Genomic DNA, 15016 nt, shown 5'->3' with positions numbered 1-15016 from the left:
TATGTACAAGACAACAAAATTCTGCAAAAACAATTCTTTCTTTTGTCAGATAAGTTAAGCATATTATTATTATTACTGTTGTTATTATTATTGGCAGTGGCTGTAGTTGTGTAAACTTGTTGATAAGCATAGCTGTTATAAAGCAGATACTATTAATTTCACAAATTTATCTTAATCTAAAAATTTGAGAACACCCAGAACGTGTACTCACGAGAGTGTACATTACACAACTACCGGAAGAATAGATATTATGAAATGTCAGAGAACTGCTGTTATTATCAGTATTATATTTGTAATACAATATCACGAAAATTTTCAGTTTTTTTTCAGTTCATGTTGTCCATTAAACTGAAACTTGGTTCTTTACAGTGGACAAACTAGCAGAAAAACATTTACACGATATAAAGAACATTGTAACACTCATTAAAGCAACCCATCGATAGTAGCAGGGAGTTCGAGTTACGAGCGCAATTTTGATATCAAATTGATATACAAATTAATTAAATTGATCAATTAACCACCCCCGCCCCCGCCCACCCCCGCCCCTGACCAGGAAAACCCCCACCCGCAGATGATGTCACGTGTTGTTCTCAGCTGCACGTGTGTCCCAGCCCCTCCCCCTCTCCCTCCCCTCCACCACCAACCCCCTCCCCCAACCTACCCAATTGGTAGAAATTTTGAATTTTGGTGGGAATTTCGAATTTTGGCGCGAATCTCTTTGTCCCAGGGCTGTGCTGACATCCCAACCCATCCCCTGTCGGGAATTGACGCGATTCTCCTGGACGAAAAGCATCATTGCACACCCCTAACACAACTATACCACCAGAGGGGCTTGCAATTGACAGGAAATTAAAAATGGCATGCCCTTTCTGGGACTTGAACCCTGATTCTACAGGATGGAAAGCCCAAAAGCCCAAGCCCATTCCCCCCCCCCCCCCCAATACATAGAAACAGTCCAGATGTGGGAGAGGAAGGTTAGGTCAGTGTACTTTATTTACTTTGGTCGGGAAACTGATGTAAAGATCGATGACAATTATGTAATTAATCACAAAGATCCAACCTAATTACACAACTATATTTATAGTGCTAGACAAGAACAGCATAGAAGTGCAATACAACTAAAAATAGGCGACACGATACAACTAGTGTTATCCTGCTGGGAGAAAATTTCGCAGTACCTCTCGAAACTAGCGACAGACAGACTCAAGCTTTACCCTTCCCCTACAAGCTGGAGCAAAAAGGCAGGGGTGTAAGGTACTATCTTTATTCTTTTTAGCAGAAACAATGTTCAACTCGCGACATGCTGGTGTTGCACAGAGAGGAGTTTAAAAAGTGCATTACCTGTAAGCATGAAGTATCTATCATTATTTGATGTCAGAGTTTGCTACAGATGCCTGCTCAAAAACCACTTACAGACCAGGTCATCGAAGCCATTATACACTGCCACAACTCATGGGGAAAGATGTGTCACAGATCTTATTACACTTAGAAACTGTCATGAAAAAACCAGCACTCTTAATGAACAGGTCATAATGCAGCACATTCACTGGGGAAAATCGTCGTCCTAAAAGACTGCAGAAGGATCGGTAGTTGAATGTGCGTTCTCCTCGGTACGGTAGGCGTCCACAAACTGCCGAAAATCGAGGCTTACTTCCTCCATCCCTCCACCACTCCCTCTCTCCATACACCTACATGGGGGACACAGGCTTCTTGAGATGGCCAGCTGCTCTGCTGACCATCTCATTGTTTCTCTGCACCCTCGCTGCCCGCCCTTTGCTGCCATCCATCATCTATGGTCGCTGTCCGCACTCGGCTTTCCACCATCTGGCCGCCACCTAGGGGCGATGCTCCTATGCTGCACAAAAAGTGCAACTTGTTCATCTAAAATATAACAACAGAGCCTCCACTGACTGACCCCTAGGCAGAGAGCGGCTGTGTCCGGCAACCACTCACAGCAGACACGCCCCAGATGTCGCCCCCTTTGCGCCACTAGGGATACGCGGCATGCCTTCAGGCGGCGGTGCTACACAACACAAAAAGGAAATTAAGTAGCATAACCTCGCCCATCCAGAGAATGCTCCAGATGGCCATTTCAAAAGTCGACTGCGTGAAAAACAGGAAGCCCCTGCTTCCTAAGGCGAGCGCATCCTCACGCCGGCAGCCCTCAGATCCATGGTAAATGACTGCTATCCCGACCAAGAGAGACCCTTAGCCTGTTAGGGAATTCGGCCGCAGCAGCCCGTCATTCTGTGCTGGAGTATTTAACATCAACTCGACTCCTATAATAAAGCATATATTAAAAAACAAAAACACATTCACGACATAATAAATGTCCTCTTTCCATGAAAATAGGCAAAGTTAATTTTCTTTTAGTTTTATGAGCAAAATCGGTATAGTTTTTACGTTCGACTTCAGTCGAATCTCATTGTTTTGTGACGTCCAACGAAGTGCACCGCCACCCATCACAAATGATCAGTGGAGACATGCCCACCCTGTGTAAAATAAGGAAAAAAATTTCGACTATTTTGCTGCGAAAACTACCGATCACCAATGAATGTCCTCGTTGATTCAAAACCGCCATCATAGAGAAGACAAAGTGATAAGTTAAACTCCAAAGAAAAAACTTATCTATATTAAACAATTTCTTTCAGCCTGTTGAACAAATTACACGACCTCAGAACGTCTCTTGCTTTCAGTGTCTGCAAATAAACTGTCATGCACGGGAAATAACATTAGAGAATACAGTCTTTCATGACATTGGCTCACACGTCGGAAGAAACACACATTGTTTCGTGCTCATTCGAAAAAACGAGGAACTGCCAAACAGTGGTGGGTGTTAGTGCAATTCTGATATTATTCCGGTCTAGAGGTGTTATATTTTAGACTAGTGAGTGGATATTTTCCTTAGCACTGCGAAGAGATATTTATGATTTCAATAAATGTGTCTTTGAGATGATTGAAGAGAAAGGTAGCTGGCTGGCATACTTTATCTTCTTAGAATGTCTTCTTCGTTGCAGAAATCGGAATCTAAGTTCTCGTTTCCAGTAAGATACAATGATGTTTCCTTCTGGCTCTTATAAGGTAATTCCAAAAATTTTTCACCATTAACTTCCAGAATTTGCAGTCTGTCGTATCCTGGGAAACATCGGCAGATATGTTTAGCAGTCTACAGTGAAAAATTTTCATTCTTCGGACATATTGACAGCCCAATGTCGAGAGGAATGAACGTTGCATTTAACCGTATCAGTTTACTGTAGTCGAATATAACAAGTGCGCTATCGTGTCTGAGTTTGTGTTGATTGGAAGGAACGGGTCTAACAGTTACAGGTTAGGAAATTCCACGACGAAGCGTTCTTCCGTTTAATAACGAATTTAGTAATGTTAATCCTCACACTTAACACGTCACCAGACATTAATTAAAAATCCGTCCATAGAACAGAAGGAGTTTTAGACAAACCCCAGTTTAATTTTAAAATTTACTCTCTGTATGCCATGTACTTTGTTTTATTAACGAAGTTGTAAGGATTTTAGGGCAGTAAAATGGGTCGTATTCTGAGCCAAATACATCTTCCGCAAAGATTAACGGAGACAATTTTTTCATGGTATATTATTTGTGGATATAATTGTGGTAGCTGAACGGAATGGATAGTGCCTTGAAAAAAGGGCAATGAAATATAGACGAATTAAATCAACGGTGCTGAGGAAATTAGATTAGCAAATGAGACATTAAAAGTAGTACAAATGATGGCCAAAGTAGACAGGATGTAAAATGCAGACTGGGCAGTAGCAAGGGACACGTTTCCGAAAAGGAGGAATTTGTAAGCATTTAATACAAATTTGAGTGGAAGGACGTCCATTCTGAAAGAGTTATCTAGAGTGTAGATGAGTACGGAAGTGAAATCTGCGAGATAAACATCTAACAAGAAGAAAATGAAAGCTTTTGAAAATTGTTGCTGCGGAAGAATTTTGAAGATTAGGTGGGCAGATCGAACAATAAATGAGGAGGTATTGAATGTAATAGGGATAAAAGAAATTTATTTCATAACTTTGCTAAAAGAAGGGATCGGTTGATAGGATATCCTGGGATATCAAGGAATAATCAGTATGATAATGAAGGGGATTGTGGGGACTAGAAATTGTAGATGGAGACCAAGGAACCGATACAGGAAGCAGGTTGAAATGGATGTATGTAGCAGCAGTTATACTTGTATGGAGATGAAAAGGCTTGTACAGGACAGGCAATGGTGAAGGGCTGCATCGAACCAGCCTTCGGGCTGTAACCCACAACAACAAAAACATAAGTATCGATTATATACACGACTAGCCATTAAAACAGCTACACCACGAAGATGACGTGCTACACACGCGAAATTTACCCGACAGGAAGAAGATGCTGTGATATGCTAACGATTGTCTTTTCAGAGCATTCACACACGGTTGGCGCCGGTGGCGACACCTACAACGTGCTGACATGAGGAAAGTTTCCAACCGATTTCTCATACACAAACAGCAGTTGACCGGCGTTGCCTGGTGACACGTTGTTGTGATGCCTCGTGTAAGGAGGAGAAATGCGTACCATCACGTTTCCGACATTGATAAAGCTCGGATTGAAGCCTATCGCGATTGCGGTTTATCGTATCGCGACATTGCTGCTCGCGTTGGTCGAGATACAATGACTGTTAGCAGAATATGGAATCGGTGGGTTCAGGATGGTAATACGGAACGTCGTGCTGCATCCCAACGGCCTCGTATCACTAGCAGTCAACATGACAGGCATCTTATCCGCATGACTGTAATGGATCGTGCAGCCACGTCTCGATCCCTGAGTCAACAGATTGGGACGTTTCCAGACAACAACCATCTGCACGAACAGTTCGACGACGTTTACAGCAGCATGGGCTACCAGCTGCTGCGGTTACCTTTACTCCACGACGAACCTGGGTGCACGAATGGGAAAACGTCATTTTTTCGGATGAATCCAGGTTCTGTTTACAGCATCGTGATGGTCGCATCCGTGTTTGGCGACATCGCGGTGAACGCACATTGGAAGCGTCTATTCGTCATCGCCATACTGGCTTATCATCTGGCATGATGGTATGGGATGCCATTGGTTACACGTCCCGGTCACCTCTTGTTCGCATTGACGGCACTTTGAACAGTGGACGTTACATTTTAGATGTGTTACGACCCGTGGCTCTACCTTTCCTTCTATCCCTGCGAAACCCTACATTTCAGCACGATAATGCACGACCGCATGTTGCAGGTACTGTACGGGCCTTTCTGGATACAGAAAACGTTCGACTGCTGCCCTGGCCAGCACATTCTCCAGATCTCTCACCAATTGAAAACGTCTGGTCAATGGTGGCCGAGAAACTGGCTCGTCACAATACACCAGTCACTACGCTTGATGAACTGTGGTACCGTGTTGAAGCTGCATGGGCAGCTGTACCTGTACACGCCATCCAAGCTCTGTTTGACTCAATGCCCAGGCGTATCAAGGACGTTATTACGGCCAGAGGTGGTTGTTCTGGTACGGATTTCTCAGGATCTATGCACCCAAATTGCGTGAAAATGTAATCACATGGCAGTTCTAGTATAATATATTTGTCCAATGAATACCCGTTTATCATCTGCATTTCTTCTTGGTGTAGCTATTTTAATGGCCAGTCGTGTATAACAAATTTCGGCGAGTATATGCATTATGAAAGTGTAGTTGAAATGCTGAACTTATCGAAGAGATGCTTAGGAGAAGACGATGGATGAAAACCGAATTATTGTTGTCTATTGCTTCCTCGGAAGAAAGACTATAATTATTGTTGTCGATTACTTCTTCGGAATAAAGACTACCTCTTTGCATAAATTTAACGGTTCCTGAATATCTAACAAGGGAACCTCCCCATCGCACCCCCCTCACATTTAGTTTATAGTTGGCACAGTGGATAGGCCTTGAAAAACGGAACACAGATCAATCGAGAAAACTGGAAGTAGTTGTGTGGAACTATGAAAAAAATAAGCAAAATATACAAACTGAGTAGCCCATGCGCAAGATAAGCAACATTAAGGATAGTCTGAGCCCAGGAACGCCGTGGTCCCGTGGTTAGCGTGAGCAGCTGTGGAACAAGAGGTCCTTGGTTCAGGTTTTCCTCAAGCGATAACTTTATTTATTTTCGCAAAGTTGTGATCTGTCCGTTCGTTCATTGACGTCTCTGTTCACTGTAATAAGTTTAGTGACTGTTTTGCGACCGCACCGCAAAACCGTGCGATTAGTAGACGAAAGGACGTGCCTCTCCAATGGGAACCGAAAACATTTGATCGCAAGGTCATAGGTCAACCGATTCCTCCACAGGAAAACACGTCTGATATATTCTATACGACACTGGTGACGGCATGTGCGTCACATGACAGGAATATGGTGTCGAATGGCGAATGGGTAAAAAGATTGCCGGCCAGTGTGGCCGAGCGGTTCTAGGCGCTTCAGTCTGGAACCGCGCGACCGCTACGGTCGCAGGTTCGAATCTTGCCTCGGGCATGGATGTGTGTGATGTCCTTAGGTTAGGTAGGTTTAAGTAGTTCTAAGTTCTAGGGGACTGATGACCTCAGATGTTAAGTCCCATAGTGCTCAGAGCCATTTGAACCATTTGGTAAAAAGATTCTTCTACCTTCTCCGATTTAGGATTTCTTGTGGATGTGATAATCACTCCCAAAAAAGTGATGAAAACATAACGGACGGACAGATAACAATTGTCTGAAAATAAAAAATTAAAATATTTCACTAGAGGGCACTCTTGAACCAAGGACCTTTGGTTCCACAGCTGCTCACGCTAACCACGCGGCCACGGGTCTCCTGCGCTTACAAACTCCTTAATGTTGCATATCTTGTGCATGGACTAATCAGTTTGTATATTTTGCTTATTTTTTCGTAGTTCCACACAACTTCTTCCCGTTTTCTTGATTGATCTGTGTTCAGTTTTTCAAGGCCTATCACTGTGCAACTTATAACTAAATCTGAGGGGGGTGCGATGGGGAGGTTCCCTTGTAAGTTATGAAAACAAGGTCTCTGCGTCAGTAGTTGAGCCGTTAACTGTAGGAGAGACGAGCTGTCTGGTAGTCGCAGCACAATGGAGAGGACACACGGCCAAATATTGGCGCACAGTGTCATAGCACACCGCAAGTGCACGCGGTCTCAGGTGTACAGTGGCTGCGATCACGGACTGTACTCTAATTTACACTTCGTGAGCTGTGAGATTAGCGGGTGACTGCAACATCCATCGCTACACCACGAACGATAAACGACGATTTTCTGGTACGAGCAAATTTGGTGCCCTGCGAACGACGGTCGTGGGCTGCAAGGTGGGTCAGACGGTCGCTACGTCAGTGTGCGAAACGCAACAGGTTGCTGGCGTCACGAGAGTTATCGCCGCGACTGGCGGCGTGCTACTTACGCGAACGCCCGAACAATGAGGCCAACGTACGAGCCTAAAGAGATTAGTGTCGGAAAACTTTCACAAGGCCATATTTGAAACTGTGAATGGTAACCGTGCGGAAAAGTCTGCGCCACCCCTGTTTCAGAGGACTTATTGTAACGGAAAATGCTGATAGAACATTATTTTGTGATGCACACCCCACCTGCAGGCGTCAAAATCAAAGTGTACTGAAGCTACTGCACCCTTGTATTTCGTGAGTTACAGCTGAGGAAGAGAAACTTATTGCAGTGACAACCTACACGAGACAATAGCTGTCTACATCAGGCACCCCTAAAAGAAGACGCCACGATTGCAGGTGGAAACAGACTGAACAAGCGATATGCCAAGAATAAAAGGCCAAAGTGGAGAAAAGAATTTGTTATGTCTGACAAAAAATTTTACATAAGCTGCACATATTGCTGGGGGCGATCTGATTTTTAGTGTTAAATAAGAATTTTTTCAACCAAGATCGCATGTTGTACTTTTTAATTACTCTGTTTATGTATTTGACAAGCCAATGTGGTGCCTTTGTTTTATACATGGAGTGTACTCTCGTTATTGTTGTACGAATCATGCACAGTAATACTGTTTCCACAAAGTATGTAAAATATTGTGATCTGGTTATTATGTGATGTTCACATTGTTTACTGGCTGTACAATTATGCAGAATGTCATAGTAATGTTCTTCTTGTGATATACTGTACAAGAGAGGATGACAGCTAGACTTGTCAAATCGGTCACTGAGGAAAAAAAAAAATATTTCGACACGCGATCTTGTCTGTAGAAACTCTTACCACAAAAAGTTTTTTCATTAATCGAGAAAATGGCATACGGCACATAGACTTCGACATATATATGAGGACTTTTTTTTTTTAAGTAGGCACACTTTTAATAAATTTCCGCGCAGCACTGCCGTCAGTGATACGTGGATGTATGCTGAGCACTTGCTTTCTGTTGGCTGCCCACAAAGGTCATAACGGAAGCAGTTGCACGTATTTATATTTTTTTTCTTATTTAAAACGCCCCACTAAAATGAAAATGCCGCTGAGTATGATACGCGCAGTGATTTGTTTTCTGTGTACAGATAACATGAGACAAGTCGAAAGCCATTGATGGATAAGTGAAGATTATGGGGAAAACGTTGTGAGCAATGAAATGGTAAGAGAATGGGTTTAAAGATGGTCGTACTAATGTTCGTGATGAAGCCGCCAAAGAACAGAAGACTTGGTGCAGAAAGTTGATTTAGAAGTTCGACAAAATAGACGCTTAATAATTTCGGTCTAATCGAATGACTTTTTTCGTGTTTCAAGGAGTGTTCCTTATTAAATTCTTGCAAAATGCTTAAACTACCGGATGTTGTGTTCACGATGGGTACCGGAAATCCAGACTGAAGTGCACGAAACCTGTCGAGTAGCGTTTGTCCCGATTATCACTTGTTCCTGCACCTGAAGAAAATACTTTGTCTGTCAACGTCTCGACAACGACGACGATGTCGGGATGGCCGTTTAGCTAGGCAGAAGCCTTTTACGAGAGTGGAATTCAGAAGTTGGTTGTTCGCTATGATAATTGCCTTAATATTGGTGAAAGTTACGTGTAAAAGTACTGGGCTATTCAAAAAGAAGGAACAAAACTACAAAAGATAGAAACACAATTTCAACGTTCCTGAAAAGAGAAAAGTTGACATTTTTATGCATTCAATACGAGCAGACGACAAATATGCAAACGACGGCTCATTTCCTGCCACGCACGAAGCAGCTAGTCTTTCGTTATCGAATTCACAGATTCAACAATGCGATGTTGCAGACTTTCAAGGGTATCAGGCGTAGTGGGGATAAAACGCCGTCTTTTACGTAACCCCACAGATAAAAGTCACAAGGTGTGCTATCCGGAGACCTGGGAGGCCACCGGCGGTGAAGTTCGTCTTCTGCTCCTAATCTTCTAATCCAGTGTCCTGGACTGGTGTCAATCATCTAACATCGGACGTGCTAGAGAGCAACAAAAAATCAACTTTAAACTCCAACAAAAGTTTCTTGACACGAATTAACGCGCAGTCATCGTTTTGTTTTCTCTCATTACTGCACATGCTTTGGGAATGTGTCCCTGTTGTTTTGTAGTGGAATAGAACAACAGTATGAAATCCAGTATAGTGGCAAATGCAGTCAAATCGTATCGCATTTGGTGTCAGTCGTACAGTATATAATAAGACATCAACGATTCAGGTGGAAGAGGGTGGAACTCGTTATAAAGGCACTCGAGTCCGTGCGGTGTTAGTGTATGCGTACGTGTGTTTGCTGCAAATACGAAGCAGACATCATTAGTAACACTGCGTGTTGTACACATGAACCACGATTGTAAGAGTGCCACGTCGAATACAGTTATCATGTTATTAAACAGGAAAAATCGGTGCATACAAGGAAATGGCGCTCTCGTCAAATCGCCAAAACGCTGAACCACTCAAGTATAATGATTCCTAACTTCGTTAGACTGGGCGCACTATACGGACAGAACAGAATATATGGGCAAAGTAGAAAATTATCTGAGGCATGTAAAGCCATATTTTTGCATAAAAAGGGCCACAAATCGTTATTCTCCTCAATTTGTTGCTGATTTACAATTGCCATTAACTGCCAGACGTGTGCGACAAATTTCGCCACACGACGAGCATCTAGCATTCAAGAAAATAGTGCAGGAACCCGCTCTAACACCCAACCATAGAGAGGCTGGATTGGAATTTGTTGAAAAACATACAGACTTCAGAATGGGATAAAGCCGCGCGGGGTAGCCGAGGGGCGTGGGCGCCTTGCCACGGTTCGCGCGGCTTCACCCGTCGGAGGTTCGAGTCCTCCCCTCGGGCATGTGTGTGTGTGTGTGTGTGTGTGTGTGTGTGTGTGTGTGCGTGTGTCTTGCCCTTAGCGTAAGTTAAAGTTAGATTAAGTAGTGTGTAAGCCTAGGGATCAATGACCTCAGTAGTTTGGCCCCATAGGAACCTACCACAAATTTCCAAAAATGGGATAAAAATATCTTCAGCGATAGAAGGAAGCTTGATTTGGATGGATCTGATGGCTTTCAATATTATCGGCATGATTTGAGTACAGAGCAGCAGGTAAGAGCGAGCAGAACTTTTGGTGGTGGAAGTGTTACAATCTGGGCAGCCTTCTGAGCTGTGGGCAAATCACGCATTGCTTGGATGAACGTTAGAATGAAATCTGACATGTAAACTGAGTTGCTAGAGTCAAAATCGATAAGAATGTATGAAGACCTAGGGGACGGAAGTCTAATGTTTCAACAAGATAATATATTTGTGCCTTTTTCTGCTAGAATCAAAACGTGGTTTCAAAATAATTATATCGATATCTTGCCCGGGCCTGCATGAAGCCCTGATATGAACCCTGTGGAAAACCTGTTTGGAATACTCGCAGGGTGTATTTATCGCAGTGGAATGCAATTTGAGGCTGTACGTCGGTTGAGGGGAGCGAAAGGGTGACAATTCCACTGCAAGAACTACAAACTCTACCAAAATCAATACCAAAGAGAATTTTTGAGGTAATTAGTAAGAACGGAGGTTGTTCAAAGTACTAACAATTCCATAACTCAACAGGACAGTGAATGCCTTTATATCAGTTTCCGCCCAGGAAATTCAATCAATGTTGTTGCTGTTGTTACGAAAGAAATTGTGTAATTCCGTCATGACTTTTTATATCTTATAAGTATCTACTACTTCCATACTAAATTCGGTACATGTATGCATAGACACTACTATTGCTTTTGTAGGAGCCCTGGCTTTATACTGATTTCCACCACTGTGCAAATAGGTGTGGCTATCTGTGAGTAAAATATCGCTTTATTTTCACAACCTACACCTCGAAACAATTTCAGGTTCATCTTGAAATCAGGTGCACACAAGTTAACAGTCTAAGACCTAGAGAAATATCCTAGACACTGAAAGTTGCTTTACTATGCAAAACCTAGGAAAACTTTCAATATACTACTCTGTTTGGTAGTCATTTGGTAACTTATGTCGAGTTTATTTACTTACTGCTACCATATGGGCCGTAATGGTAGGGTAGAACCTCACCGGTATCTGTCATTGTCTTTCGTAGATTTATCGCAGTGTCTTGTCTTCAGTGTGGATACTGGAACCGGCGAGCTAGCTCACCTGGAGAAGTACGGAGACTCGGAATAGCTGTTAATATTATATCTAAAGAAAGAGATAGGACAAAGAGATAGGACAAAGAAAAGGAGAAAGGAAGAAAAAGAAAAAATTAGGCTTAATTTGTGTTCACCTTGTGTTCATCTTCTATGTACAGTATGCTAGACAGAAGTTGCTACGCTTTATGAGATATCATTACACGATTGTTTAAGATTTTGACTTATTCTTTGGAGTAACTAAAATAAACAGAAATCTATCAAACCTACTCTGGAAATAGTTAAGGTCTTTGAGAATGAATCATTGTATCCGGTCGTAGTCTATGCTCTGTCTATAGTGACTTGGTTAGAGACAGAACCTATTTTCCATCGTAGCTCTCCTTTTTTTCCTTTTAACAAGTATATTTAAATTCTTTTCATTGTTGCAGATGTGCACATTTCACTGCTTCCTGTTTATTTCGAAGGAGCATCATGTAGTCTTACAGAAGAGGCGTAGCTCGGCGTCGGCAGAGCCTCGGCTATCGCCAGATCTGGAGACGTGCTACTCTTTTCGCGATAAGATAAGTTCTTGTTGGCACAGTACACGGTACCGTTACTGTTACTCAACGTCAGCAGCCATCTTATCACAATCTGATACGCTAATGAGGGCGACAAACAGCTACCAGTATAAAACAGCGCGAGAAAGCTCTAAAAGTCCGCAGCTTTTCATCGTTCCTTCTGAATCCAATCTACTACCGTTTATAAGCGGACTGCTATTGATCTTAAGGTCTAATTTAATTTTCAAAAGTCGTAACATTTTAGCAGAACTTCTTTTATTATTACTGTCAAGCGAAATCGAATAAACGTCTGAACAAGTGACAGTGTGCCTACAGAAAAATAGCGGTGTCTACGGAAGTTTTTTGATGAAACATAATACGCTGACTTCTGTCCTTACGTGCATTCAACAGCGCCCCTGCGGAACACTGAATGAAACAAGGCATCAGAAGCGATAACAGTTCGGATTTCAGAAATGCTGTTCCACTGAGACAATATACAATTTCAGTGTCCACATATTAGAGTCTTTAAATAGTAAAATGTCACAAGTAGGAATATTCTGTGACTTATTCAAAGCATTTAATTGTGTGAACCATGATATTATGTTAGAGAAATTACAATTCTATGGTATAAATGGAACAGCATATGAGTGGTTTAAGTCATATCTACAGAACAGGAGGCAAAAAGTCTCTTTATATGCTTCAAGTGTTTCAAAGGAGTTCGCCACTTCATCTAACTGGGGTGAAATTACATTAGGTGTTCCACAACGTTCGATCATTGGTCCCCTCCTGTTCTTGATGTATGTGAATTACCTCCCTTCTTATGTGAAACAAGATGCTGAACTGACACTGTTTGTTGATGATACAAGCATAATTATTAATCCAGTAAAAGAAAGTCCGATAGAAAATGATACAAATAAGGTCTTTGGAAAAGTTATTAATTGGTTTTCTGCGGATAGGCTTGCTCTGAACTATGAAAAAACACAGTACATCCAATTTTCTGCTGCAAAAAGTATAATTCCTTCAACAAACATAACACATCAAAAGAAGTCAGTAGCCAGGTAGAACATACTAAGTTTTTGGGTGTACATATAGACGAGAATCTTAGTTGGAAAATTCATATTTTGGATCTCCTAAAGCGACTAGGTTCAGCAACTTTTGCAATCAGAATAATTGCCAATTCTGAGGATGTAGAAATTAGTAAGCTAACATACTTTGCATACTTCCATTCTTTGATGTCATACGGAATAATATTCTGGTCAACTCAACACTCAGGCAAAAGGTATTCACTGCTCAAAAGAAAGTAGTTACAATAATGTGCGCGGTTCATAGTCACACATCCTGTAGGCATCTGTTTAAAAGGTTAGGAATTCTTACAACTGCTTCACAGTACATTTACTCAGTAATGAAATTTTTTTCAACAACATGGACTAGTTTAAAATCAACAGCGACATTCATGATTACAATACCAGAAAAGAGAAAGACCTACACTATCCTTTACTTAACCTATCTTTGGCACAGAAAGGGGTAAAATATGCTGCTATAAAACTTTTTAATAAATTACCAGATAAAATAAAATGCCTGACAGACAGCAGTAATAGTTTCAAAAACAAATTGAAATCATTACTCCTTGACAACTCCTTCTATACCATAGATCAATTCTTGAATATGAGTAAATAAATGTGGAGATATAATATATGCATTTTGTGCCATTTAAGGGAATGGGATAGATAATAGAAATATTTAGGTATAACACTATAATGTAAACAAGAAAAAAAACTTTTTTCCTGTGCGCATTTCTTGTGCATTTGAGACGTTCCACATCATAAAGGTTTTCCGTTCAAATGGTTCAAATGGCTCTGAGCACTATGGGACTTAACTTCTAAGGTCATCAGTCCCCTAGAACTTAGAACTACTTAAACCTAACTAACCTAAGGACATCACACACATCCATGCCCGAGGCAGGATTCGAACCTGCGACCGTAGCGGCCGCGCGGTTCCAGACTGTAGCGCCTAGAACCGCACGGCCCGGTTTTCCGTGCTATTGATCAATGGAACACGTAGCTAACTAACTAACTAACAGGGAAAACGATAGAACAAAACTCGAAATACCAAGTTGTATCTTCCGAAATTACTACCGCAAAGAAGACCACAATGCAGTTTGTGCAATGGGTAGGAACATGGATGCGAAAATGACAAATATACAAATACAGTGTTAGCCTAAATAATTCATCAAGTTTGAAAGTTCTGTTTATTGACAAATATTGATGTACAAAGCCGGGTGATACATGAAAAGACAGATACACTCTTGGCTACGTGAACGCTAGATGGCAAGCCTGTGACGGCATTCCACAAGATGGCGACAATGCAGGAGATGACTTTTTACGTGATATATATAACTGCCTGGATACAGTATGTCGAAATTATGCTTGTTGCCACAACTGATTGATGACTTTTTGACTTTCATCTTTCAACAGGATGGGGCCCCAACCATACTGGAGCACAAGCGCCCGCGCCTTTCTCAACAGAGAACATCGCTGGTTCTCTGGGTGATGTTCCTCTGTTGCCCTAAGCGCTCATGTTGCTAGATCACAGGCCATAGGAGTTCTTTCTGCGTGGTTATGTTAAGGACAAAGTATATGTACTCATAATGCCAACAACGCCGAAAGAACTATAGCAATGCACAACCACTGCTGTGACAGACACTGACGGAAACGTGCTGGCAAGCGTATGGACGGAACTACTTGATTGCGATTTGGACTTGTGCTGGATGACCAAGGGCACACACATTGCACATTTACAGAGTGTACAAGAAACTTGGTGAGCGTGTGTACATTTTCATGTACAAACCATCTCCATACATCGTACACCTCT

The sequence above is a fragment of the Schistocerca americana genome, chromosome 7 (genome assembly GCF_021461395.2).
Source record: "Schistocerca americana isolate TAMUIC-IGC-003095 chromosome 7, iqSchAmer2.1, whole genome shotgun sequence".
Lineage (NCBI taxonomy): Eukaryota > Metazoa > Arthropoda > Insecta > Orthoptera > Acrididae > Schistocerca > Schistocerca americana.
This window is presented reverse-complemented; position numbering follows the sequence as displayed.